Here is a 23273-nt window from a genome sequence, read left to right on the forward strand (position 1 = left end):
CCAGTCTTTAACCTCTGCTCTCTGCAATCATCCTACTGCACCCCAGTCTCCAACCTCTGATATCTACAACAGTCCTTCTGCACCTAAGTCTCCAATTTCTGCTCTCTGTAAGATCCTTCTGCACCGCTCTCTCCAACCTCTGCTCTCTGTAACAGTCCTTCTTCACCCAAGTCTCCAACCTCTGCTCTCCGCAACAGTTCTTCTGCACCCCAGTCTCCAAACTCTGCTCTCTGCAACAGTCCTTCCGCACCCTAGTTATCAACATCAGCTTTCTTTTACAGTCCTTCTCCACCCCAGTCTCCAAACTCTGCTCTCTGTAACAGTCCCCCTGTGCTGAAGAATTCATCCTCTGCTCTCTGTAACAGTCCTTCTGCACCCCAGTCTCCAACCTCTTCTCTCTATTACAGTCCTTCTGCACCCCAGTCTCAAAAGCCCGCTATCGGCAACAGGCCTTCTGCACCCCAGTCTCCAACCTCTGCTCTCTGTATCAATCCTTCTGCACCTCAGTCTCCAAACTCTGTACTCTGCAACGTTACTTCTGCACCTCAGTCTCCAACATGTATTCTCTGTAACATTCTTTCTGCACCTAATTCTTTAACCTCTGCTCTCTGTAGGATTCTTCTCCAACCCAGTCTCCAAACTCTGCTCTCTTTAACAATCCTTCTGAACACCAGTCTCCAACCTCTGCTCTCTGCCCCGATCCTTCTTCACCCCAGTCTCCAACCTCTGCTCTCTGTAACAATCCTTCTGCACCTCAGTCTCCTAACTCTGTACTCTGCAACGTTACTTCTGAACCTCAGTCTCCAACATGTATTTCTGTAACAGTCTTTCTGCACCTGATTCTTTAACCTCTGCTCTCTGTAGGATTCTTCTCCAAACCAGTCTCCAAACTCTGCTCTCTTTAACAATCCTTCTGAACACCAGTCTCCAACCACTGCTCTCTGCCCCGATCCTTCTTCACCCCAGTCTCCAACCTCTCCTCTCTGCAACAGTCCTTCTGCACACCAGTCTCCAACATCTGCTCTCTTCAACAGTCCTTCAGCAACTCAGTCTAAAAACTCTTCTCTCTGCAACGATCCTTTTGCACCTCAGTCTACTATCTCTGCTCTCTGTAAGACTCTTCTGCAACCCAGTCTCCACACTCTGCTCTCTGTAACAGTCCTTCTGCAGAATAGTTTTTAACCTCTGCTCTCTGTAAAAGGAATTTTACAACAAAGTCTCTAACCTCTGCTGTCTGTAACAGGCCTTCAGAACCCCAGTTTCCAACCTCTTCTCTCTGCAATGATTTTTCTCCAGCCCTGTCTCCATCCTCTGCTCTCGGCAACAGTCCTGCACCCTAGTCACAAAACTCTGCACTCTGTAAGATCCTTATGCACTCCAGTCTTCAACCTCTTCTCTCTGCAACGATTCTTGTCCATCACAGTCTCCAAAATCTGCTCTCTGCAACAGTCCTTTTGCACACCAGTGTCTAAACTCTGCTCTCTGTAAGATCCATCTGAACCCCAGTCTCCAACCTCTGCTCTCTGTAACAGTCCTTCTGCACACCAGTCTCCAAAATCTGATCTCTGTAACTATCCTTCTGCACCTCAGTCTCCAACTTCTGCTCTGTGCAACAGTCCTTCTGCACAACAGTCTCCAACCTCTGCTCTCTATAAGATCCTACTGCACTCCAGTTTCTAAACTCTGCTCTCTGTAAAATTTCTTGTCTACCACAGTCTTTAACTTCTGTCCTCTGCTACAGTCCTGCTGCTCCCCAGTCTCCGAGATCTGCTCTGTGTAACAGTCCTACTGTACCACAGTCTCCAACCTCTGCTCTCTGTAACGGTCCTTCTACACCCCAATTTTCAACCTCTGCTTTCTGTAACAGTCTTTCTGCACCTCAGTCTCCAAACTCTGCTCTCTGTAACACTCCTTCTACACCTCAGTCTTCAACCTCTGCTCTCTGTAACAGTCCTTCTGCACCCCGGTCTCAAACCTCTGCTATTGGTAACAGTCCTATACCGCAGTCTTCAACCTCTGCTCTCTTTAACTTTCCTTCTGCATCCCAATTTCCAAACTCTGCTTCCTGTAACAGTCCTTCTGCACCTGAATCTCCAAACTCTGCTCTCTGTAACAGTCCTTCTACAACCCAGTCTCCAACCTCTGCTCTCTGCAACAGTCCTTCTGCACCTCAGCCTAAAAATTCTGCTGTCTGGAACGAAACTTCTGCACCCCAGTCTCCTTTCTCTGCTATCTGTAACAGTCCATCTACACCTCAGTTTCCAACCTCTGCTCTCTTTAACAGTCCGTCTGCACCTCAGTCTCCAAATTCTGCTCTCTATAAGATCCTTCTGAACCGCTGTCTCCAACCTCTGCTCTCTGTAACAGTATTTCTGCACCCCAGTCTCCAACCTCTGCTTTCTGCAACAGTTCTTCTCCATCCCAGTCTACAACATCTGCTCTCTGCAACAGTTCTTCGACAACCTAGTTACCAACATCAGCTCTCTTTTACAGTCCTTCTGCACCCCAGTCTCCAAGCTCCACTCTCTGTAAGAGTCCTCCTGTTCTGCAGAATCCAACCTCTGCTCTCTGTAATGGTCTTTCTGCACCCCAGACTCCAATCTCTGCTTTCTGTATCAGTCCTTCTGCACCCCAGTCTCCAACCTCTGCTCTCTATAACAGTCCTTATGCACCCCAGTCTCCAAAATCCGCTATCTGCAACAGTCTTTCTGCACCCCAGTCTCCAACCTCTGCACTCTGTAACAATCCTTGTGCATCTCAGTCTCAAAACTCTGTATTCTGCAATGTTACTTCTGCACCTCAGTCTCCAACATCTACTCTCTGTATCAGTTAGACTCTTCTGCAACCCAGTCTCCAACCTCTGCTCTCTGTAACAGTCCTTCTGCAAAATAGTTTTCAACCTCTGCTCTCTGTAACAGGATTTTTGCAACCCAGTCTCGAATCTGCTCTCTGTAACAGGTCTTCAGAACCCCAGTCTCCAACCTCGTCTCTCTGTAATGATTTTTCTCCACCCCAGCCTCCAACCTCTGCTCTCGGCAACAGTCCTTCTGCAGCCTCGTTACCAACCTCTGCTTTCTGTAAGATCCTTATGCACTCCAGTCTCCAACCTCTTCTCTCTGCAACGATTCTTCTCCATCCCAGTCTCCAACATCTGCTCCCTGCTATGTTCCTTTTGCACCCTAGTCTCCAAACTCTGCTCTCTGTAAAATCCATCTGAACCCCAGTCTCCAACCTCTGCTCTCTGTAACAGTCCTTCTGCAAACCAGTCTCCAAACTCTGCTCTCTGTAACTGTCTTACTGCACCTCAGTCTCCAAACTCTGCTCTCTGTAACAGTCCATCTGCACCTCAGTCTCTAAAATCTGCTCTCTGCAACGATCCTTCTGGACCCCAGTCTCCATCTTCTGCTTTGTGCAACAGTCCTTTGCACCACAGTCTCCAGACTTTGCTCTCTGTAAGATCCTTCTACACTCCAGTTTCCAAAATCTGCTCTCTGTAACATTCCTTCTCCACCCCAGTCTCCAACTTCTGTCCTCTGCAACAGTCCTGCTGCTTCCCAGTCTCCGAGATCTGCTTTGTGTAACAGTCCTTCTGTATGGCAGTCTCCAAACTCTGCTGTCTGTAACAGTCCTTCTACATCCCAATTTCCAACCTCTGCTTTCTGTAACAGTCCTTCTGCACCTCAGTCTCCAACCTGTGCTCTCTGTAACATTCCTTCTGCACCCCAGTCTCCAAGCTCTGCTCTCTGCATTGGTAGTACTAAACCCCAGTCTCCAACCTTGTTCTCTAAAACAGTCCTTCTGTACTGCAGTCTCCAACCTCTGTTCTCTGTAAGGGACCTTTTGCAACCTCTTCTCTCTGTAATGATTTTTCTCCACCCCAGCCTCCAACCTCTGCTCTCGGCAACAGTCCTTCTGCACCCTCGTTACCAACCTCTTCTCTCTGCATTGGTAGTACTAAACCCCAGTCTCCAACCTTGTTCTCTACAACAGTCCTTCTGTACTGCAGTCTCCAACCTCTGTTCTCTGTAAGGGACCTTTTGCAACCCAGTCTCCCACCTCTACTTTCTATATCAGTCCTTCTGCACCACAGTCTGCAAACTCTGCTCTCTGTAATCATCATTTTGCACCTCACTCTGCAACCTCTGCTCTCTGAAACAGTCTTTCTGCAACCAGTCTTCAAACTCTGCTCTCTGCAAGAGTCCTTCTGTACCCAAGTCTCCATCCTCTGCTCTCTGCAACAGTCAATTTCAACACCAGTCCCCAACCTCTGCTCTCTGTAAGGGGCCTTCTGCACCCCAGTCTCGAAACTCTGCTTTACGTATCAGTACTTCTGCACCCCAGACTCCAACCTCTTCTCTCTGTAACACTTTTCTGTACCCCAGTCTACATTTTCTGCTCTCTATAATGGTCTTTCTGCAACTCAGTCTCCAACACCTGCTCTCTGAAACACTCCTTCTGCACCCCAGTCTCCTAACTTTGCTCTCTGCAACAGTTTTTTTTGCACCTCAGTCTTTAACCTGTGCTCTCTGTAAAAGTCCTTCTGCACCCCAGTCTCCAAACTGTGCTCTCAGTAAAAGTCCTTCTGCACCACAGTCTCCAACCTCTGCTCTCTCCAACAATCCTTCTGAACCCCAGTCTTCAAACTGTGCTCTTTGTAAGATCTTTCTGAACCCCAGTCTCCAACATCTGCTCGCTGAAACAGTCCTTGTGCAATACAGTCTCCAACATCTGCTCTCTGCAACAGTTCTTCTGTACCTCAGTCTGAAAAATCTGCTCTCTGCAACAATTCCTCTGTACCCAAGTCTCCAAACTCTGCTCTCTGTAACAGTCTTTCTGTACCTCTGTCTCCTACCTCTGCTCTCTGTAAGACCATTTTGCAACCCAGTCTGCAAACTCTGCTCTCTGAAACAGGCCTTCTGCACGTCAGTCTCCAAATTTAGCTCTCTGTAAGATCTTACTTCACCCCTGTCTCCAAACTCTGCTCTCTGTAACAGTCCTTCTGCACCCCAGTTGCCAACCTCTGCTCTCTGAAACAGGCCTTCTGCACCCCAGTCTCCAAGAAATACTCTCTGCTACGATCCTTCTGCACCCCAGTCTCCTACCTCTTCTCTCTAAAACAGTCCTTCTGCACCCCAGTTTCCCGCCTCTGCTCTCTGTAAGATCATTCTGCACACCAGTCTCCAACCCCTGCTCGTTGTAACAGTCCTTCTGGAACCTATCTCAGAATTCTGCTCTCTGCAACGGTCCTTCTGCACCCCAGTCTCCAACTTCTGTTTTCAGCAACAATCCTTCTACACCCCAGTCTCCAAACTCTGCTCTCTGTAACAGTCCTTTTGTACCAGAGTTTCCAACCTCTGCTCTCTGTAATGGTCTTTCTGCCCCCCAGTCTCCAACATCTGCTTTCTTGTCAGTCCTTCTGCACCCCAGATTCAAACCTCTGCTCTGTGTAACAGTCCTTCTAAACCTCAGTCTCCAACCGCTGCTTTCAGCAACAGTCCTTCTGAACCCCAGTCTCCTACCTCTGCTCTCTGCAACATTCCTTCTGCACCCCAGTATCAAACCTTAGCTCACTGTAATAGTCCGTCTGCACCCCAGTCTCCAACCTCTGCTCTCTGTAATGATCCTTCTGCACCCCAGTCTCAAACATCCGCTCTCTGTAACAGTCCTTCTGCAAATCAGTCTCCAAACTCTTTTCTCTGTAAGATCGTACTGAAATCCAGTCTCCAAATTCTGCTCTCTGTAACTGTCCTCCTGCACCCCAGTCTTTAACCTCTGCTCCCTGCAACAGTCCTTCTTCACCTCAGTCTCCAAACTCTGCTTTCTGCAACAGTCCTTCTGAACCCAAGTCTCCAACCTCTGCTCTCCGCAACCTTTTTTGTGCACCCCAGTCTCCAAACTGTGCTCTCTGTAAAAGTCTTTCTGCACCCCAGTCTCCAAACTCTGCTCTCTGTAATGATCCTTCTGCACCCCAGTCTCGAACCTCTGCTCTCTTCATCGATCCATCTGCACATAAGTCTCCAACCTCTGCTCTCTGCAAGGATCCTTCTAAACCTCAGTCTCGATCCTCTGCTCTCTGCAACATTCCTTGTGAACCCCAGTCTCCAACATCTGCTTTGTGCAACAGTATTTCTGTACCTCAGACTGAAAACTCCCCTCTCTGTAATCCTCCATCTGTAACCAAGTCTCCAACCTATGCTCTCTGTAACACTCCTTCTGTACCTCAATCTCCAATCTCTGCTCTATGCAACAGTCCTTCTGCGCATAAGTCTCTAACATCTTCTCTCTTAAAAAGTCCTTCTACACGCCAGTCTCCAACCTCTGCTCTATGCAACAGTCCTTCTACACCCCAGTCTCCATACTCTGATCGCCCCAACAGTCCTTCTGCACCCAGTCTCCAAACTCTGTTCTCTACATCAGTTCTTCTGCACCCCAGTCTCCAACCTCTGCTCTCTGAAACAGTCCTTCTGTACCACAGTCTCCAACCTCTGTTCTCTGTAAGGGTCCTTATGCACCCCAGTCTCCAACCTCTGCTCTGTTTAACCGTCCTTCAGCACTTTAGTCTCCAACCTCTGCTCTCTGCTACAGTCCTTCGGGGCCCCAATCTCCAACCTCTACTCTCTGCAACAGTCCTTCTACATCCCAGTCTAAAACCTCTGCTCTCTGCAACAGTCCTTCTGCACCTCAGTCTCCAACATCTGCTCTCTGTAACAATCCTTCTGCACCTCAGTCTCCAAACTCTGCTCTCTGCAACGAACCTTCTGCACAACAGTCTCAAACTTCTGCTAGCTGCAACAGTATTTGTGAACCCCAGTCTCCAACATCTGCTTGCTGCAACAGTTCTTCTGTACCTCAGTCTGAAAAATCTGCTCTCTGCAATAATCCATCTGCACCCCACTCTCAAAACTCTGTTCTCTGTAACAGTCCTTCTGTAACTCAGTCTCCAATCACTGCTCTCTGCAACAGTCCTTCTACACCCAAGTCTCCATACTCTCATCACCCCAATGGTCCTTCTGCACCCCAATCTCCAAACTTTTTCTCTACATCGGTTCTTCTGCAACCCAGACTCCAACCTCTGCTCTCTATCACAGTCCTTCTGTACCACAGACTCCAAACTCTGTTCTATGTAAGGGTCCTTATGCACCCCAGTATCCAACCTGTGCTTTCTGTATGAGTCTTTTGAACCACAGTCTCCAAGCTCTGCCCTCTGTAACCGTCTTTCTGCAACTCAGTCTGCAACCTCTGCTCTCTGCAACAGTCCTTCTGCACCCCAGGCTCCATTCTCTGTTCTCTGCAACATTCCTTTTGCACGCCAGTCTCCAACATCTGCTCTCTGCAACAGTCATACTGCACCCCAGTCTACAAACTTTACTGTCTGTAACAGTCCTTCTGTACTGCATTCTCCAACCTCTGCTCTCTGTATGGGTACTTCTGCACCCAAATTTCAAACCTCTGCTTTCTGTGTCAGTCCTTCTGCAACCCAGTCTCCAAACTCTGCTATGTGTAACTGTCCTTCTGCACCTTAGTCTGCAACCTCTGCTCTCTGCTACAGTCCTTCTGAACCCCAATCTCCAATCTTGACTTCTTTGGGTACAGGCTATTTTTGGAGAGAAAAGTAATAAAAATATTCTGAAATACCTGTGGATTAGAGAACCCAGCTGAGGTCACAATGTGTCACATACTTAGCACAGTGTGCTTCCCCTTGTTGGAGGGCCACCACAGTGGTCATGAGACACTATGTATAGAGAGAGCACTCTTGTAATTGCTGCTGAAGAGTTCACATATTTCTACAACTAAGACATTTCCTAGAATGAAACCATCATCTAGTTCTAATCTCACTATACAATCTGTCTTCCAGCCGGCTTGCTCAGGGCACTCTGGACCTCGTTGCTTCTCAGACTTTGAATGATGGGCTTCAACATGGGGGTCACCACACAGAAAAGCACAGAGACCAGGGTGTCCGTGACCAGCCTTCTCTGGGCCTGTCATAGTGGAAGTTTCCTGTTCCATAGAAGACCACCACGACAGTGAAGGGGGACGCACAGTTGGAGAAGGCCTTTCTCCTGCCCTGGGCAGAGGGAATCCTCAGGATGGCCGCCATGATGAGTGCGTAGGAGCCTGCAGTGATGTGGCAGGGGCTCAGGCCCATGGTGGCACTGACAACGTGGAGCACAGACTCGTTGACAGAGGTGTCTGAGCAGGAGAGCTTCAGGAGCAATGGGGTGTCACAGAGAAAGTGGCTGATCTGGTGGGGCCCACACAGAGTGAGTGTTATGGCCAGCACTGTGTGTGTGACCAAATTCACCAGCCCACACAGCCAGGACCCAGTCACCAGGCCAACACAGACCTTCACACTCATGATAACTGGGTACTGAGGAGGATGGCAGATGGCCACACAGCAGTCATACTGGCCACACAGCCAGTAAGACGCCTTCTGTGCCAGCACTTGTCACCAAGAAGAAGATCTGGGAAAGACAGCCCTCATAAGAAATGGCCTTCTTCTACCAGAAGAAGTTCACCAGCAGTACTCGGAGGGTGGTGGATGTGTAGCAGACGTCCAAGAAGCTTAAATTGCTGAGGAAAAAGTACATTGGAGTGTGGAGAGCAGGACTGACCCTGGTGGCCACTATTATGAGCATGTTCCCCAGGAGAGTGGTCAGGTAAATGACCAGAAAAAGCAGGAAAACCAGCCCTGTAGGTTGGAGAGGTTGGAAAATCCTAAGAAGTTTAATTCTGTGACAAATGATTGATTGCTCATTTCCAGTGTTGTCATAGCTACAAAACAGAGAAAAAGAGACCATGATGAGAATGGACTGAGAGCACCCCAAACAGGCTTGTTAATCTGCAGCAACATGGCAAATAATATCAAATGAAAAGCAGCCTGGAGAATGATAACCTGTGGGACTGGTCTCAGGGAATCAGACCCATGGAGCCGCACACATTTGCAGGGGTGATGGTCTGTGGGAGTAACCAGAGAATTGCTAGAAGCCAACAGAAAGCCATTCGACCTCATCATGGTGTGAAGTCATTTCTCACTGTCTCAGTAATCTCTGTCTCCTGTTGTCCTTTTATGTAAACATAGGATTTTTGGAGAAGTTCATTTTCATTGCAAATGTTAAGAAAAACATTTACAAAGCAGAGTCATCATCTGCAGAAGCAGTCGGTGTTGCCTTCAGTGTGTTCCAATGTACAGTTTTTCTCATTTTACATCAATCATGATCTCTGTGTTCGGAAAGGCAGAAGTTAACTATTCCTGTACAATGCTGAAATTATCAGGGCCAGAGCAAAATAGAGGAAAGAAGTTGATGAAGTGGGGTTGGACTGGCTATCTTAAGTATACAGGGAAGATCAGTGGAGTAGAAAAAGAATGAGAGGGCGGAGAGTTTGGGAAGGAAGGAAATGTGAAAGGTTTTTACGCAGATCATGTTATGTGCACATGGAAGTCTACCACAGCGGACAGCACCTGTATGTATATGTAGAAAGCACCAGTCAGAAATTAACAGATAAATGACCCAAAGAAAGATCAGTATAAAAAGTAGAATGGGGGCAGGAAGGGGAGGAAGATGGGGGGTGAAGACTGAATGGAGTAAATCAGATTCCATGCACGTAGGATCTTTTCCAAATCAACCCAACTTCTATGTATAACTATTATGCTCTAATAAAAAATTTAAGAAGATGACATGATCCTATCAGCAAAGAGTGAGATTTGAATTCTTCTTGACCTATTTGCATACCTTTAATTTCTTTCTTTTGTCCAATGGCTCTGGCAATTTCAAGGATGAAGTTGAATACAAGTGGTGAAAAAGGGGGCAGCCTCTCTTCTTCCAGTTTTTAGAGTGAATGCTTTCAACCTTTCTCCACTTAGAATGATGCTGCCTTGGGTTTAGCATAGATAGCATTTACAATGCTTTTACAAAGTTCCTTCTGTCCCTAGTGTTTCTACTGTTTTGACAGGTAGGGGTGCTATATTTTGTTAAATGCTTTATCTGCATCTATTGAGATGATCAATAAACTTACATCTCTCTTAAATAAACTTAATCTCTCTCCTTTGGCTAAACATTCAGATCATCTCCAGTCCTATAATATTTTAATGAACATTTTCCTACATAAACATATGTGACCATTTCGAATTATCTCTTCAGAATAAAATTTAAATCTCACATAAAAGAATTTGTTGTGCAGTTTCTATTTAAAACTAGCTCATTGGAGACATTATATTAAGTGAAATAAGCCAGACACATGAAGAGAAATAGCAGTTTTTCACTTCTTTGTGGAAGCTAAAAAGTTAATCTCAGAGAAGTAGGGAGTAGAGCGGTGGTTATTGGAGCCTGGGAGAGAATCACAAAAATCATTGTGAGTCTGATTTCTCAAAGACGCATGTGAAGGACTGCCTGAAACATGCCCTCTGAGTGTGGTCTTTAAAAAAAATAAGAGTGGATTTCTAACAGGGTCCTCAGAAAATCTCTCTTCTCTTCTCAGTGGGCAGCAGGAGGTCCATGGGTCTGGCTGCCTAGGAGCTAGCTGTGGTGTTCAAGTGGGCAGGACCAGGACGGCTGGAGAATCTCAATAATCACTAGTAGACTGCATTCTAGGTGAGGGCAGGCTGGAAACAGGCCATACAGAAGGAAATGGCTTGAGCTGTGAAAATGACAGAATCTGTGGATTTCGTAAAAGGTTGTGGGTCCAATCCACTCATAACACCTACTCCCTGGGTCAGTCCACGGTTGCCACAGTTACCACAGGCCTGACCAGAACAACCCAGAGGGAGAGATGCACCCCTGGGCCAGCTGACCCATTGCTGCCTACCTGAGATGAGGTGGGACACCAAGGTGGAAGGGAACAAGGGGAAAAGCATCCCTAGCTCATGGCAGCCAGAAGGTTGGGGCGGGGGAGGGACAGGAGGAGACAGTTTGCTGGGGACAAGATGTGATTCCTCAAGGCATGTCCCTGGCCAAACTCCAACTTTCTACACTCCTCTCAGTACAGTGGGCCTTTCAGATAATTAACCCACAAAATGGATGGATTTACAGATTAGGTCACAAGTCTCACAGTCTAATTATTTCACCTCTGAAAAATGCTACTGTTGCTGACCCTGAGCTTTTGGTGGGGGGATACCTTATTTCTAAGCCATAATAGTCTCTACAGTCCATGTGCTTTGGTTAGAATACCTTCATGTCGTCTGGGAGAGTAATCGGGTGCCAAAACAAGATTAAAAGGAAATATCTGGTAACTGAAGATGTGACATTTGGAGCTTGGGGAAAAGCTCAGAAGAGGAGCCCTGGGTGAAGCACTTTAAAATCCTGGTGACGAGGACACAAGAGGGCACCTGGTCTGTGGGGTAGCTGAGTGGCAGTGGGATCACTCATTAAAACATAAAAAAAATGAGAAGGTGCGTGTCTGGGAAGAGAAAAGGAGGAATGGAGGTTGGGCCTGGAGTCTATGTACCTGCGGGGTCTCCCCAAAGAGATTCCAGGAGGCAGTGGGACAGGTTCCCAGGAAATAGGCCTGGGAGTCATTGCTTAGAGTGACTGTGGAAGTCACAGGTGCTCATAAAGCCAAAAGAGAGCAGGGTGAGGAGAGAGGGCCTGATGGACTGTGCGGAAAAGAAGGTTTCCAGAAGGAGGCTCACCAGCTATCAGCAATCATTCTGCACCACAGTGTCAAAGCTCTTCTCTCTGTACCAGGCCTTCTGCACCCCAGTCTAAAACCTCTGCTCTCTATAATAGTCTTTCTTCACCCAAGTCTACAAACTCTGCTCCCTGCAACAATCTTCTCCACCCCAGTCTCCAAGTTTTGCTCTCTAAAAGACTCTTTATGCACCCCAGTCTCGAACATCTGCTCTCTGCAACAGTACTTTTGCACCTGAGTCTGAAAACTCTGCTCTCTGCAACAAACATTCTGCACCCCAGTCTCCAACCTCTGCTCCCTGCAAAAAAACCTCTGCACCCCATTCTTTAAGTTCTGCTCTCTGAAAGAGTCCTTCTGCACCCAACTCTAGAACATCTGCTCTCTGCAACAGTCCTTCTGCACCCAAGTCTGAAAACTCTGCTCTCTGCAACAATTATTCTGCAACCCAGTCTCCAACCTCTGCTCTCTGTAACAGACCTTCTAAGCCTCAGTCTGAAATCTCTGCTATCTGCAACAATCCTTCTAAAACCCCGTCTCCAAACTGTGATATCTGTAACAATCCTTATGCACCCCAGTCTCCAACATCTGCTCCTCGTTACAGGTCTTCTGCAACTCAGTCTCCAAGGTCTGCTTTCTGTAACATGCCTTCTGCACCCCAGTCTCCAACCTCTTCTTCCTGCAACAGTCCTTGTGCACCCCAGTCTCCAACCCCTGCTCTCTGTAAGATCCTTCTGCACCCCGTTTTCCCAATTTTGCTCCCTGTAACAGTCATTCTGCACCTCAGCCTCCAACCTCATCCCTCTGCAACGGCCCTTTTGTACCCCAGTATCCAACCTCTGTTTTCTGCAGCAGTCCTTCTGCACGTTAGGCTACAAACTCTGCTCTCTGTAACAGTCTTTCTCCAGCCCAGTCTCCAAAATCTACTTTCTGTATCTGTTATTCTGCACCCCAGTCTAAAACCTCTGCTCTCTGTAACAGTCCTTCTGCACCTCAGTCTCCAACCTCTGCTCTCTGCAACAGTCCTTCTGCACCTCAGTCTCCAACCTCTACTCTCTGTAAGGTCCTTCTGCACCACATTCTCCGACCTCATCTCTTTGTATCATTCCTTCTGCACACAGGTCTCCAAACTCTGCTCTCTGCAATATTTCTTCTGCACCCCAGTCTCCAACCTGTGCTCTCTGTAAAAGTCCTTCTGGACCCCAGATTCCAACATCTGCTCTCTGCAATGATCCTTCTTCTACCCAGTCTCCAAACTTTGCTCTCTGTAAAAGTCCTTTTGTTTCAAATTCTCCACCCTCTTCTCTTTGTAACTGTCCATCTGCTCCCCAATTCCCAACTTCTGCTTTCTGTAACAGTCATTCTGCACCCCAGTCTCCAAACTCTTCTCTCTGCAACGATTTTTCTTCACCTCAGTCTTTTAACTCTGCTCTCTGTAAAAGTCCTTCTGCAACTCAGTCTCCATTCTTTGCTCTCTGTAATGCTATTTATGCACCCCAGTATTCAATTTCTGCTCTCTGTGACAGTCCTTCTGTACCGCAGTATCCAACCTCTACTCTCTATAACGGAACTTCTGCACCCTAATTGCCAACCTCTGCTTTCTGAAACAGTTCTTCTGCACGTGAGACTCCAACCTCTGCTCTCTGTAACAGACCTTCTAAGCCTCAGTATGAAATCTCTGCTGTCTGCAACAATTCTTCTAAACACGTCTCCAAAATGTGCTATCTGTAACAATCCTTATGCACCCCACTCTGCAACATCTGCTCTTCATAACAGGTCTTCTGCAACTCAGTCTCCAAAGTCTGCTCTCTGTTACAGGCCTTCTGCACACAAGTCTCCAACCTCTTCTCCCTGAGACAGTCCATCTGCACCCCAGTCTCCAACCCCTGCTCTCTGTAAGTTCCTTCTGCACCCCGTTTTCCAAACTTTGCTCCCTGTAACAGTCATTCTGCACCGCAGTCGTCAACCTCATTCCACTGCAACGGCCCTTCTGCACCCCAGTATCCAACCTCTGTTCTCTGCAGCAGTCCTGCAACCCAGGCTACAAACTCTGCTCTCTGTAACAGTCCTTCTGCACCCCAGTTTCAAAACTCTACTTTTTGTTATCAGTTATTCTGCACCCCAGTCTAAAACCTCTGCTCTCTGTAACAGTCCTTTTGCACCTCAGTCTCCAACCAATGCTCTCTGTAACAGGCCTTCTGCACTGCAGTCTGCAACCTCTGCTCTCTGTAACAGTTCTTCTGCACCCCAGTCTCCAACCTCTGCTCTCTGTAAGATCCTGCTGCACCCCGTTTTCCTAACTTTGCTCTCTCTAACAGTCATACTGCACCTCAGTCTCCAACCTCATCCCTCTTCAACGGCCCTTCTGCACCCCAGTATCCAACCTCTGTTCTCTACAGCAGTCCTTCTGCACCCCAGTCTCCAAACTTTTCTTTCCATATCAGTTATTCTGCACCCCAGTCTAGAACCACTGCTCTCTGTAACAGTCCTTCTGCACCTCAGTCTCCATCCTCTGCTCTCTTCAACAGTCCTTCTGCACCCCAGTCTCCAAACTCTGCTCTCTGCAAAAATTTTTCTACACACCAGTCTCCAACATCTGCTCTCTGAAAGAATCCTTCTACATCCCAGTCTCCAATGTCTGCTCTCTGCAACAGTCCTTCTACACACCAGTCTCAAACCTCTGCTCTCTGCTACAGTCCTTCTTCACCCCACTCTCCAACCTCTGCTCTCTGCAACATCTCTTCTTCACCCCAGTCTTTAAACTATGCTCTCTGTAACTATCCTACTGCACCCCGGTCTTCGAACTCTGCTCTCTGTAGCGATCCTTCTGCACCTCAGTCTCCAACCTGTGCTCTCTGCAATGATCCTTTTGCATCCCAGTCTCCATCATCTGTTTCTTGCAAAAGTCCTTCTGACCCCAGTCTCCAGCCTCCGCTCTCTGTAACATCCTTCTTCACCCAGTTTCCAAACTCTGCTCTAGGTGACATTCCTTCTGCACCTCAGTCTCCACCCTTTTCTCTTTGTAACAGTACCTCTGTACCACAGTCTCCAATCTCTGCTCACTGCAACATTTCTTCTGCACCCCAGTCTACAAATTGTGCTCTCTGTAACTGTTTTCTGACCCTAGTCTCCAAACTCTGCTCTCTGTAACAATCCTTCTGCACCTCAGTCTCCAACCTCTGCTCTCTACAACGATCCTTATGCACCTCAGTTTCCAAACTCTGCTCTCTGCAACAATCCATTTGCACCCCAGGTTCCAACCTCTGCTCTCTGTAACAGTCCTTCTACACTTCAGTCTCCAACCTCTCCTCTCTGTACCAATTCTTCTGCACCTCAGTCTCCAACATCTGCTCTCTTTAACAGTCCTTCTGCACCCCAGTCTCCAAACTCTGCTCTCTGTAACAGGCTTTCTGCACCTCAGTTTCCAGCCTTTACTCTCTGTAACAGTTCTTCTGCACCCCAATCTCTAATCTCTGCTCTCTGTAACAATCCTTCTGCACCTGAGTCTCCAACATCTGCTCTCTGCAACAGTCCTTCTGCACCCATGTCTCCAACCTGTGCTCTCTGTAACTGTCCTGCTGCACCCCAGTCTCCAACCTCTGCTCTCTGCAACGATTTTTCTGCACACCAGTCTCCATCCTTTGCTCTCTGTAAGAATCCTTTTGCACCCCAGTCTCGAACCTCTCCTCTCTGTAAATGTCCTTCTATACCTCAGTCTTCAAGTTCTGCAATCTGTAACAGTCCTTCTGCACCCCAGTCTCAAACCTCTGCACTCAAAAATGATCTTTCTGCACCTCAGTTTTAAACCTCTGCTCTCTTTAATAGTCCTTCTGCACCCCAGTATCCAACATCTGCTCTCTGCAAAAATCCTTCTTCTCCCCAGGCTCTACCCTCTGCTCTCTGCATGGGTCCTTATACATCCGAGTTTCCAAAATATGTTCTCTGTAACAGTCCTTCTGCAACTCAGTCTCCAAACTCTGCTCTCTGAAACAGTTCTTCTGCACCCCTGTCTCCAACCTCTTCTCTCAGTAACAGTTCTTCTGCACCCCAATCTCCAAACTCTGCTCTGTGTAACACTCTTTCTGCACCCCAGTCTCCACACTCTACTCTCTGTAAAAGTCCTTCTGCACCTCAGTCTCCAACCTCTGCTCTCTGTAAGATCCTCCTGCAACCCATTCTCCAAACGCTGCTCTCTCTAACAGTTTTCTGCATCCCAGTCCCCAAACTCTGCTCTCTGTAACAGGCCTTCTGCATCCCAGTCTCCAAACTCTACTCTCTGTAACAGGTCTTCTAAACCCCAGTCTCCAAATTCTGCTCTCTGTAACAGGCTTTCTGAACCCGTCTCCAACCTTTTCTCACTGCAATGATCCTTCTGCACCTCAGTCTCCAAACTCTTCTCTCTGCAAGAGTCCTTCTAAACCGCAGTCTACAAACTCTGCTCTCTGCAACAATCCTTCTGCACCCCAGTCTCCAAACTCTGCTCTCTATTTCAGTCATTCTGCACCCCAAGATCCAACATCTGCTCTCTGAAACAGTCCTTCTGCACCTCAGTCTGAAAACTCTGCTCTCTGCAAAAATACTTTTGCAACCGAGTTTCCAAACTCTGCTGTATGTAACAGTCCTTCTGAACCTCAGTCTACAAAATGCTCTCTGTAAGATCCTTCTGCAACCCAGTCTCAAAATTGTGCTATCTTTAGCATTCTTTCTCCACACCAGTCTCCAAACTCTGCTCTCTGTAACAGGCGTTCTGCACACAGTCTCAAATCTCTGATCTCTGTAACAGTCCTTCTGCACCCAAGTCTCCAAAGTCTACATTCCGTATCAGTTATTCTGCACCCCAGTCTAAAACCTCTGCTGTCTGTAACATTCCTTTTGCACCTGTCTCCAACCTCTGCTCTCTGCAACAGTCCATCTGCATTCCAGTCTCCAACCACTGCTCTCTGCAAGAGTCCTTCTGCACCCCAGTCTCCAACCTCTACTCTCTGCAAACGTCTTATTATACCCCAGTATCCAACATCTGCTCTCTGCAACGATCTTTCTGCATCCCAGTCTCCAACGTCTGCTCAATGCAACAGTCCTTCTACACACCAGTCTCCAACCTCTGCTCTCTGCTACAATCCTTCTGCGCCCCATTCTCCAACCTCATCTCTCTTCAACATTTCTTCTGCACCGCAGTCTCCAAACTGTGCTCTCTGTAACTATCCTACTGCATCCCGGTCTCCAAACTCTGCTCTCTGTAGAGATCCTTCTGCACCTCAGTCTCCAAACACTGCTCTCTGCAACAATCCTTCTGCATCCCAGTCTCCAAACTTTCCTCTCTGTAAAAGTCCTTCTGGACCTCAGTATCCAAACTCTGCAATCTGTAACGGTCCTTTTGAACTCCAGTCTCCAACCTCTTCTCTCTTTATCAGTCCTTCTGCACCCAGGTCTTCAAACTCTGCTTTCTGCTACATTTCTTCTGCACCCCAGTCTTCAACCTGTGCTCTCTGTGACATTCCTTCTGCACCCCAGTCTCCAACATCTGCTCTCTGCAATGATTCTTCTTCTATCCAGTCTCCAAACTCTGCTCTCTTTAAAAGTTCTTTTGTATCGCATTCTCCAACCTCTTCTCTTTGTAACGGTCCATGTGCTCCCCAATTGCCAACCTCTGTTTTCTGTAACAGTCCTTCAGCACCCCAGTCTCCCAAATCTTCTCTCTGCAACGATCTTTCTGCACCTCAGTCTGAAAACTCTGCTGTCTGTAAAAGTCCTTCTGCTTCTCAGTCTCCATTCTTTTTCTCTCTAATGGTCCTTCTGCACCCCAGTCTACAACCTCTGCTCCGTGCAACAATCTTTCTCTATCCCAGTCTCCAAGTTCTGCTCTCGGGAACACTCTTTGTGCACCCCAGTCTCGAACAACTGGTCTCTGCAACAGTCCTTCTGCACCTCAGTCTGAAAACTCTGCTCTCTATAATATCCTTCTAAACACCAGTCTCCAAACTGTGATATCTGTAACAGGCCTTCTGCACCCCAGTCCCCAATCTCTCCTCCCTGCAAGAATCCTCCTGCACACAAATCTCCAAGTTCTGCTCTCTGAAAGAGTCCTTCTGCACCCCACTCTCGAACATCTGCTCTTTGCAACAGTCATTCTGCACAGAAGTCTGAAAACTCTGCTCTCTGCAACAATCATTCTGCAACCAAGTCTCCAAACTCTGCTCTCTGTAACAGTCCTTCTGCACCTCAGTCTCCAAACTCAGCTCTCTATAATATCCTTCTGCACCCCAGTCTATAAACTGTGCTATCTGTAACAGTCCTTCTGCACCCCAGTGTCCAACATCTGCTCTCTGTAACAGGCCTTCAGCACCCCAGTCTCCAACCTCTGCTCTCTGTAACAGGTCTTCTTCACCCCAGTCTCCAATCTCTGCTCACTGCTACATTTATTCTACACCCTAGTCTCCAAACTGTGCTCTATGTAACTGTCTTTCTGACCCCAGTCTCCAACCTCTGCTCTCTGTAACGATCCTTCTGCACCTCAGACTCAAACCTCTGCTGTCTGCAATGATCCTTCTGCACCTCAGTTTCCAACCTCTGCTCTCTGAAACGATTCTTTGGCACCACAGAATCTAACCTCTGCTCTCTGTAACAGTGCTTCTAAACCTCAGTCTCCAACCATTTCTCTCTGTACCAATCCTTCTGCACCTCAGTCTCCAACCTCTGCTCTCTGTAACAGTACTTCTTCAAATCAGTATCCAACCTCTTCAATCTGTAATGGTCCTTCTGCACTACAGTCTCCAATCTATGCTCTCTGTAACAATCCTTCTGCACCTCTTTCTCCAATGTCTGCTCTCTGTAACAGTCCTTTTGTACCGCAGTCTTCAACCTCTTCTCTCTATAACGGTACTTCTGCACCCCAATTGCCAACTTCTGCTTTCTGAAACAGTCCTTCTGCACCTGAGACTCCAACTTCTGCTCGCTGTAACAGTCCTTCTAAGCCTCAGTCTTAAACCTCTGCTCTCTGCAACAATCCTTCTAAACCCCAGTCTCCAAACTGTGATATCTGTAACAATTATTCTGCACCCCAGTCTCAAACATCTGCTCTCTGTAACAGGTCTTCTGCAACTCAGTCTCCAAAGTCTGCTCTCTGTAACAGGCCTTCTGCACCCCAGTCTCAAAACTCTTCTCTCTGCAACGATTCTTCTGCACCTAAGTCTCCAACCTCTGCTCTCTGCAACAGTCCTTCTGCCCCCAAGTCTCAAACATCTGCTCTATATAAGATCCTACTGCACCTTGTTCTTTTAACTTTGCTCTCTGTAACAGTCATTCTGCACCTCAGTCTACAGCCTCATCTCTCTGTATCTATCCTTCTGCACTTCAGTCCCCAACCTGTGCTCTCTGTAAAAGTCCTTCTGCACCCCAGTCTTCAAACTCTACTTTCCGTATCAGATATTCTGCACCCCAGTCTAAAACCTATGCTCACTGTAACAGTCCTTCTGCACCTAAGTCTCCAAACTCTGCTCTCCACAACAGTCCTTCTGCACCCCAGTCTCCAACCTCTGTTCTGTGCAAAAGTCCTTCTACACACCTGTCTCCAACATATGCTCTCTGCCACGATTCTTTTGCATCCCAGTCTCCAAAGTCTGCTCTCTGCAACAGTCCTTCTACACTACACTCTAACTTCTGCTCTCTGCTACAGTCCTTCTGCACCCCAGTCTCCAACCTCTGATCTCTTCAAAATTTCTTCTGCACCCCAGTCTCCAACCTGTGCTCTCTGTAACTATCCTACTGCACCCCGGTCTCCAAACTCTGCTCTCTGTAGTGATACTTCTGCACCTCAGTCTCCAACCTCTGCTCTCTGCAACGATACTTCTGCACCCCAGTCTCCAACGTCTGTTCTCTGGAACAGTCCTTCTGACCCCAGTCTCCAAACTGTGATATCTGTATCAATCCTACTGCACCCCAGTCTCAAACATCTGCTCTCTGTAACAGGTCTTCTGCAACTCAGTCTCCAGAGTTTGCTCTCTGATACAGGCCTTCTGCACCCCAGTCTCCAAACTCCTCTCTGCAACGATTCTTCTGCACCTCAGTCTCCAACCTCTGCTCTCTGCAACAGTCCTTCTGCCCCCAAGTTTCAAACATCTGCTCTCTGTAAGATCCTTCTGCACCCCGTTCTTTTAACTTTGCTCTCTGTAACAGTCATTCTGCACCTCAGTCTCCAACCTCATCTCTCTGAAACGGCCCTTCTGCATCCCAGTATCCAACATATGTTCTCTGTAGCAGTCCTTCTGACCCCAGGCTACAAAGTCTGCTCTCTGTAACAGTCCTTCTGCACCCCAGTCTCCATACTCTACTTTCAGTATCAGTTATTCTGCACCCCAGTCTAAAACCTATGCTTTCTGTAACAGTCCTTCTCCACCTCAGTCTCCAAACTCTGCTCTCCACAACAGTCCTTCTGCACCCAGGTCTCCAAACTCTGTTCTGTGCAAAAGTCCTTCTACTCACCAATCTCCAACATATGCTCTCTGCAACGATCCTTCTGCATCCCAGTCTCCAATGTCTGCTCTCTGCAACAGTCCTTCTACACAACAGTTTCTAACTTCTGCTCTCTGCTACAGTCCTTCTGCACCCCAGTCTCCAACTTCTGATCTCTTCAACATTTCTTCTGCACCACAGTCTCTAACCTGTGCTCTCTGTAACTATCCTACTGCACCCCAGTCTAAAACCTATGCTCTCTGTAACAGTCCTTCTGCACCTCAGTCTCCAATCTCTGCTCTCTGCAACAGTCCTTCTGTACACCAGTCTCTAACCTCTGCTCTCTGCAAACGTCTTATTATACCCCAGTATCCAACATCTGCTTTCTGCATCGATCCTTCTGCATCCCAGTCTCCAACGTCTGCTCTCTGCAACAGTCCTTCTACACCCCAGTCTCCAACCTCTGCTCTCTGCTACAGTCCTTCTGCACCCCAGTTTCCAACCTCTGATCTCTACAACAGTCTTTCTGCACGCCAGTCTCCAACTTCTGTTATCTGTAACAATTTTTCTGCACATCAGTCCGCAAACTCTGCTCTCTGCAATCGTCCTTCTGCACCCCATTCTCGAACCTCTTCTCTCTGTATCAATCGTTTTGCACCCCAGTCTCAATCCTCTGCTCTCTGCAACGATCCTATTGCAACACAGTCTCCAACCTCAGCTCTCTGCAAATGTCTTTGTGCACCCCAGTCTCCAACATCTGCTCTCTGAAACAGTCCTTCTTCACCTCAGTCTAAAAAGTCTGCTCTGTGCAATGATCCTTTTGCACCCAAGTCTACAAACTCTTTTTTCTGTAACAGTCCTTCTTCATCTCACCTCTCAACAGTCCTTCTGTAATTCATCTCACCTCTCAACAGTCCTTTTGTACTGCAGTCTCCAAACTCTGCTCTCTGCAACGGTCCTTCTGCACCCCAGTATCCAACCTCTGTTGTCTGCAAGAGTCCTTAAGCACCTCAGTCTCAAAAATCTGCTCCCTGCAACAATCCTTCTGCACCTTAGTCTCCAAATTCTGCTCTCTGCAACAGTTCTTCTGCACCCCAGTATCCATCATCTACTCTCTGAAACAGTCCTTCTCCACCCCAGTTTCCAACCTCTGCTCTCTGTAACAGTCCTCCTGTAGTGTCGTCTCCAAAATCTGCTCTCTGTAATGGTCCTTCTGCAACCCAGTTTTTAACCTTTGCTTTCTGTATCAGTCCATCAGCACCCCAGTCTCCAACCTCTGCTCTCTGTAACAGTCCTTCTGCACCTCAGTCAGCAAACTCTGCTGTATGCAACAGTCCTTCTGCAACAAAGTCTCAAACCTCTGCTTCGTGCAACAGTCCTTCTGCACCCCTTCTCCAAACTCTGTTCTCTGTAACAGTCCTTCTGCACACCAGTCTCAATACTCTGCTCTCCACAACGATCCTTCTGCACCCCAGTCTCCTTCCTCGGCTCTCTGCAACAGTTCTTCTCCACCCCAGTCTCCAACCTCTGCTCTCTGTAACAGTCCTCCTGTAGTGCACTCTCAAAAATCTGCTCTATGTAACGGTCCTTCTGCACCCCAGTCTCCAATCTCTGCTCTCTGTAACAGTCCTTCTGCACCTCAGTCTCCAAACTCTGCTCTCTGCAACAGTCCTTCTGCACCTCAGTCTGAAAACTCTGTTCTCGGCAAGGAAACTTCTGCACCCCATTTTCAAAACTCTGCTCTCTGTAACAGTCCTTCTGCACCCCAGTCTCCAACCTCTGCTCTCTGTAACAGGCCTTTTTCACCCCATTCTCCAACCTCTGCTCTGTGTAACAGTGCTTCTGTACCTCAGTCTACAAAATCTGCTCTCTGCAACAATTATTCTGCACCCCAGTCTCCAAACTCTGCTTTCTGTATCAGTCCATCTGCACCACAATTTCCAACACCTGCCCTCTGTGAGAGTCTTTCTTCACCTCAGTCTACAAACTCTGCTCTCTGCAACAGTCCTTCTGCACCCCAATTTCTAACATCTTCTCTCTGCAACAAACATTCTGCACCAAATCTTCAACCTCTGCCTCTCTAACAGTCCATCTGTAACCCAGTCTCCAACCTATGCTTTCTGCAACAGTCCTTCTGCACGCCAATGTTAACCTGTGCTCTCCGCTACAGTCCTTATACACCCCAGTGTCCAGCCTCTGCTCTCTGCAACATACCCTCTGCAACCCAGTCTCCAAACTCTGCTCTCCTTAACAATCCTTCTGCACCTCAGTCTCTGACCTCTGCTCTCTGCAATGATCCTTCTGCACCTCAGTCTTCAAAAACTACTCTCTGTAAATATACTTCCGAACCCCTTGTCCAAACTCTGCTCTCCGTAACAGGCCTTCTGCACCGCAGTCTCCAAACTCTGTTCTTTATAACAATCCGTCTGCACCCCAGTCGCAAAATTTTGCTCTCTACAACGATCTTTCTGCACCCTAGTCTCCAACCTCTGCTCTCTGTAACAGGCCTTTTGCACCCAAATCTCCCACCACTACTCTCTGTAACTGTCCTCTTGCACCTCAGTCTTCAACCTCTGCTCTGTGCAACAGTGTTTTTGCACCTCAGTCTCCAAACTCAGCTCCCTGCATCGATTCTTCTGAACCTCAGTCTCGAAACTCTACTCTCTGTTACAGTCCTTTTGCACACCGGTCTCAAAGCACTGCTGTCTGCAAAGATCCTTCTGCACACCAGTCTCCAACGTCTGCTCTCTGCAACAGTCCTTCTGCACACCAGTCTCAAAACTCTGCTCTCTGTAACAATCTTTCGGAACCCCATCTCAAACCTCTGCTCTCTGCAGTGATCCTTTTGCACCCCAGTCTCCACCCACTGCTCTCTGCAAAAGTCCTTCTGCACCGCAGTCTTCAACCTCTGCTCTCTGTAACAGTCCTACTGTACCTCAATCTCCAAACTCTACTCTCTGCAAAAGTCCTTCTGCACCCCAGTCTCCAACCTCTGCTGCCTGCAAAAGTCCTTCTACACCCCAGTTTCCAACCTCTGCTATCTGCAACAGTCCTTCTGCACCCCAGTCTCCAACCTGTGCTCTCTGTAACAATCCTTCTGTACCTCAGTCTCCAACCTCTACTCTTTAACAGTCCTTCTGCATCTCAGTCTTCAAAATCTGCCCTCTGCAACAATCCTTCAGAACCGCTGTCTCAAATACTTG

Source organism: Ictidomys tridecemlineatus, chromosome 3, assembly GCF_052094955.1.
Source record: "Ictidomys tridecemlineatus isolate mIctTri1 chromosome 3, mIctTri1.hap1, whole genome shotgun sequence".
Lineage (NCBI taxonomy): Eukaryota > Metazoa > Chordata > Mammalia > Rodentia > Sciuridae > Ictidomys > Ictidomys tridecemlineatus.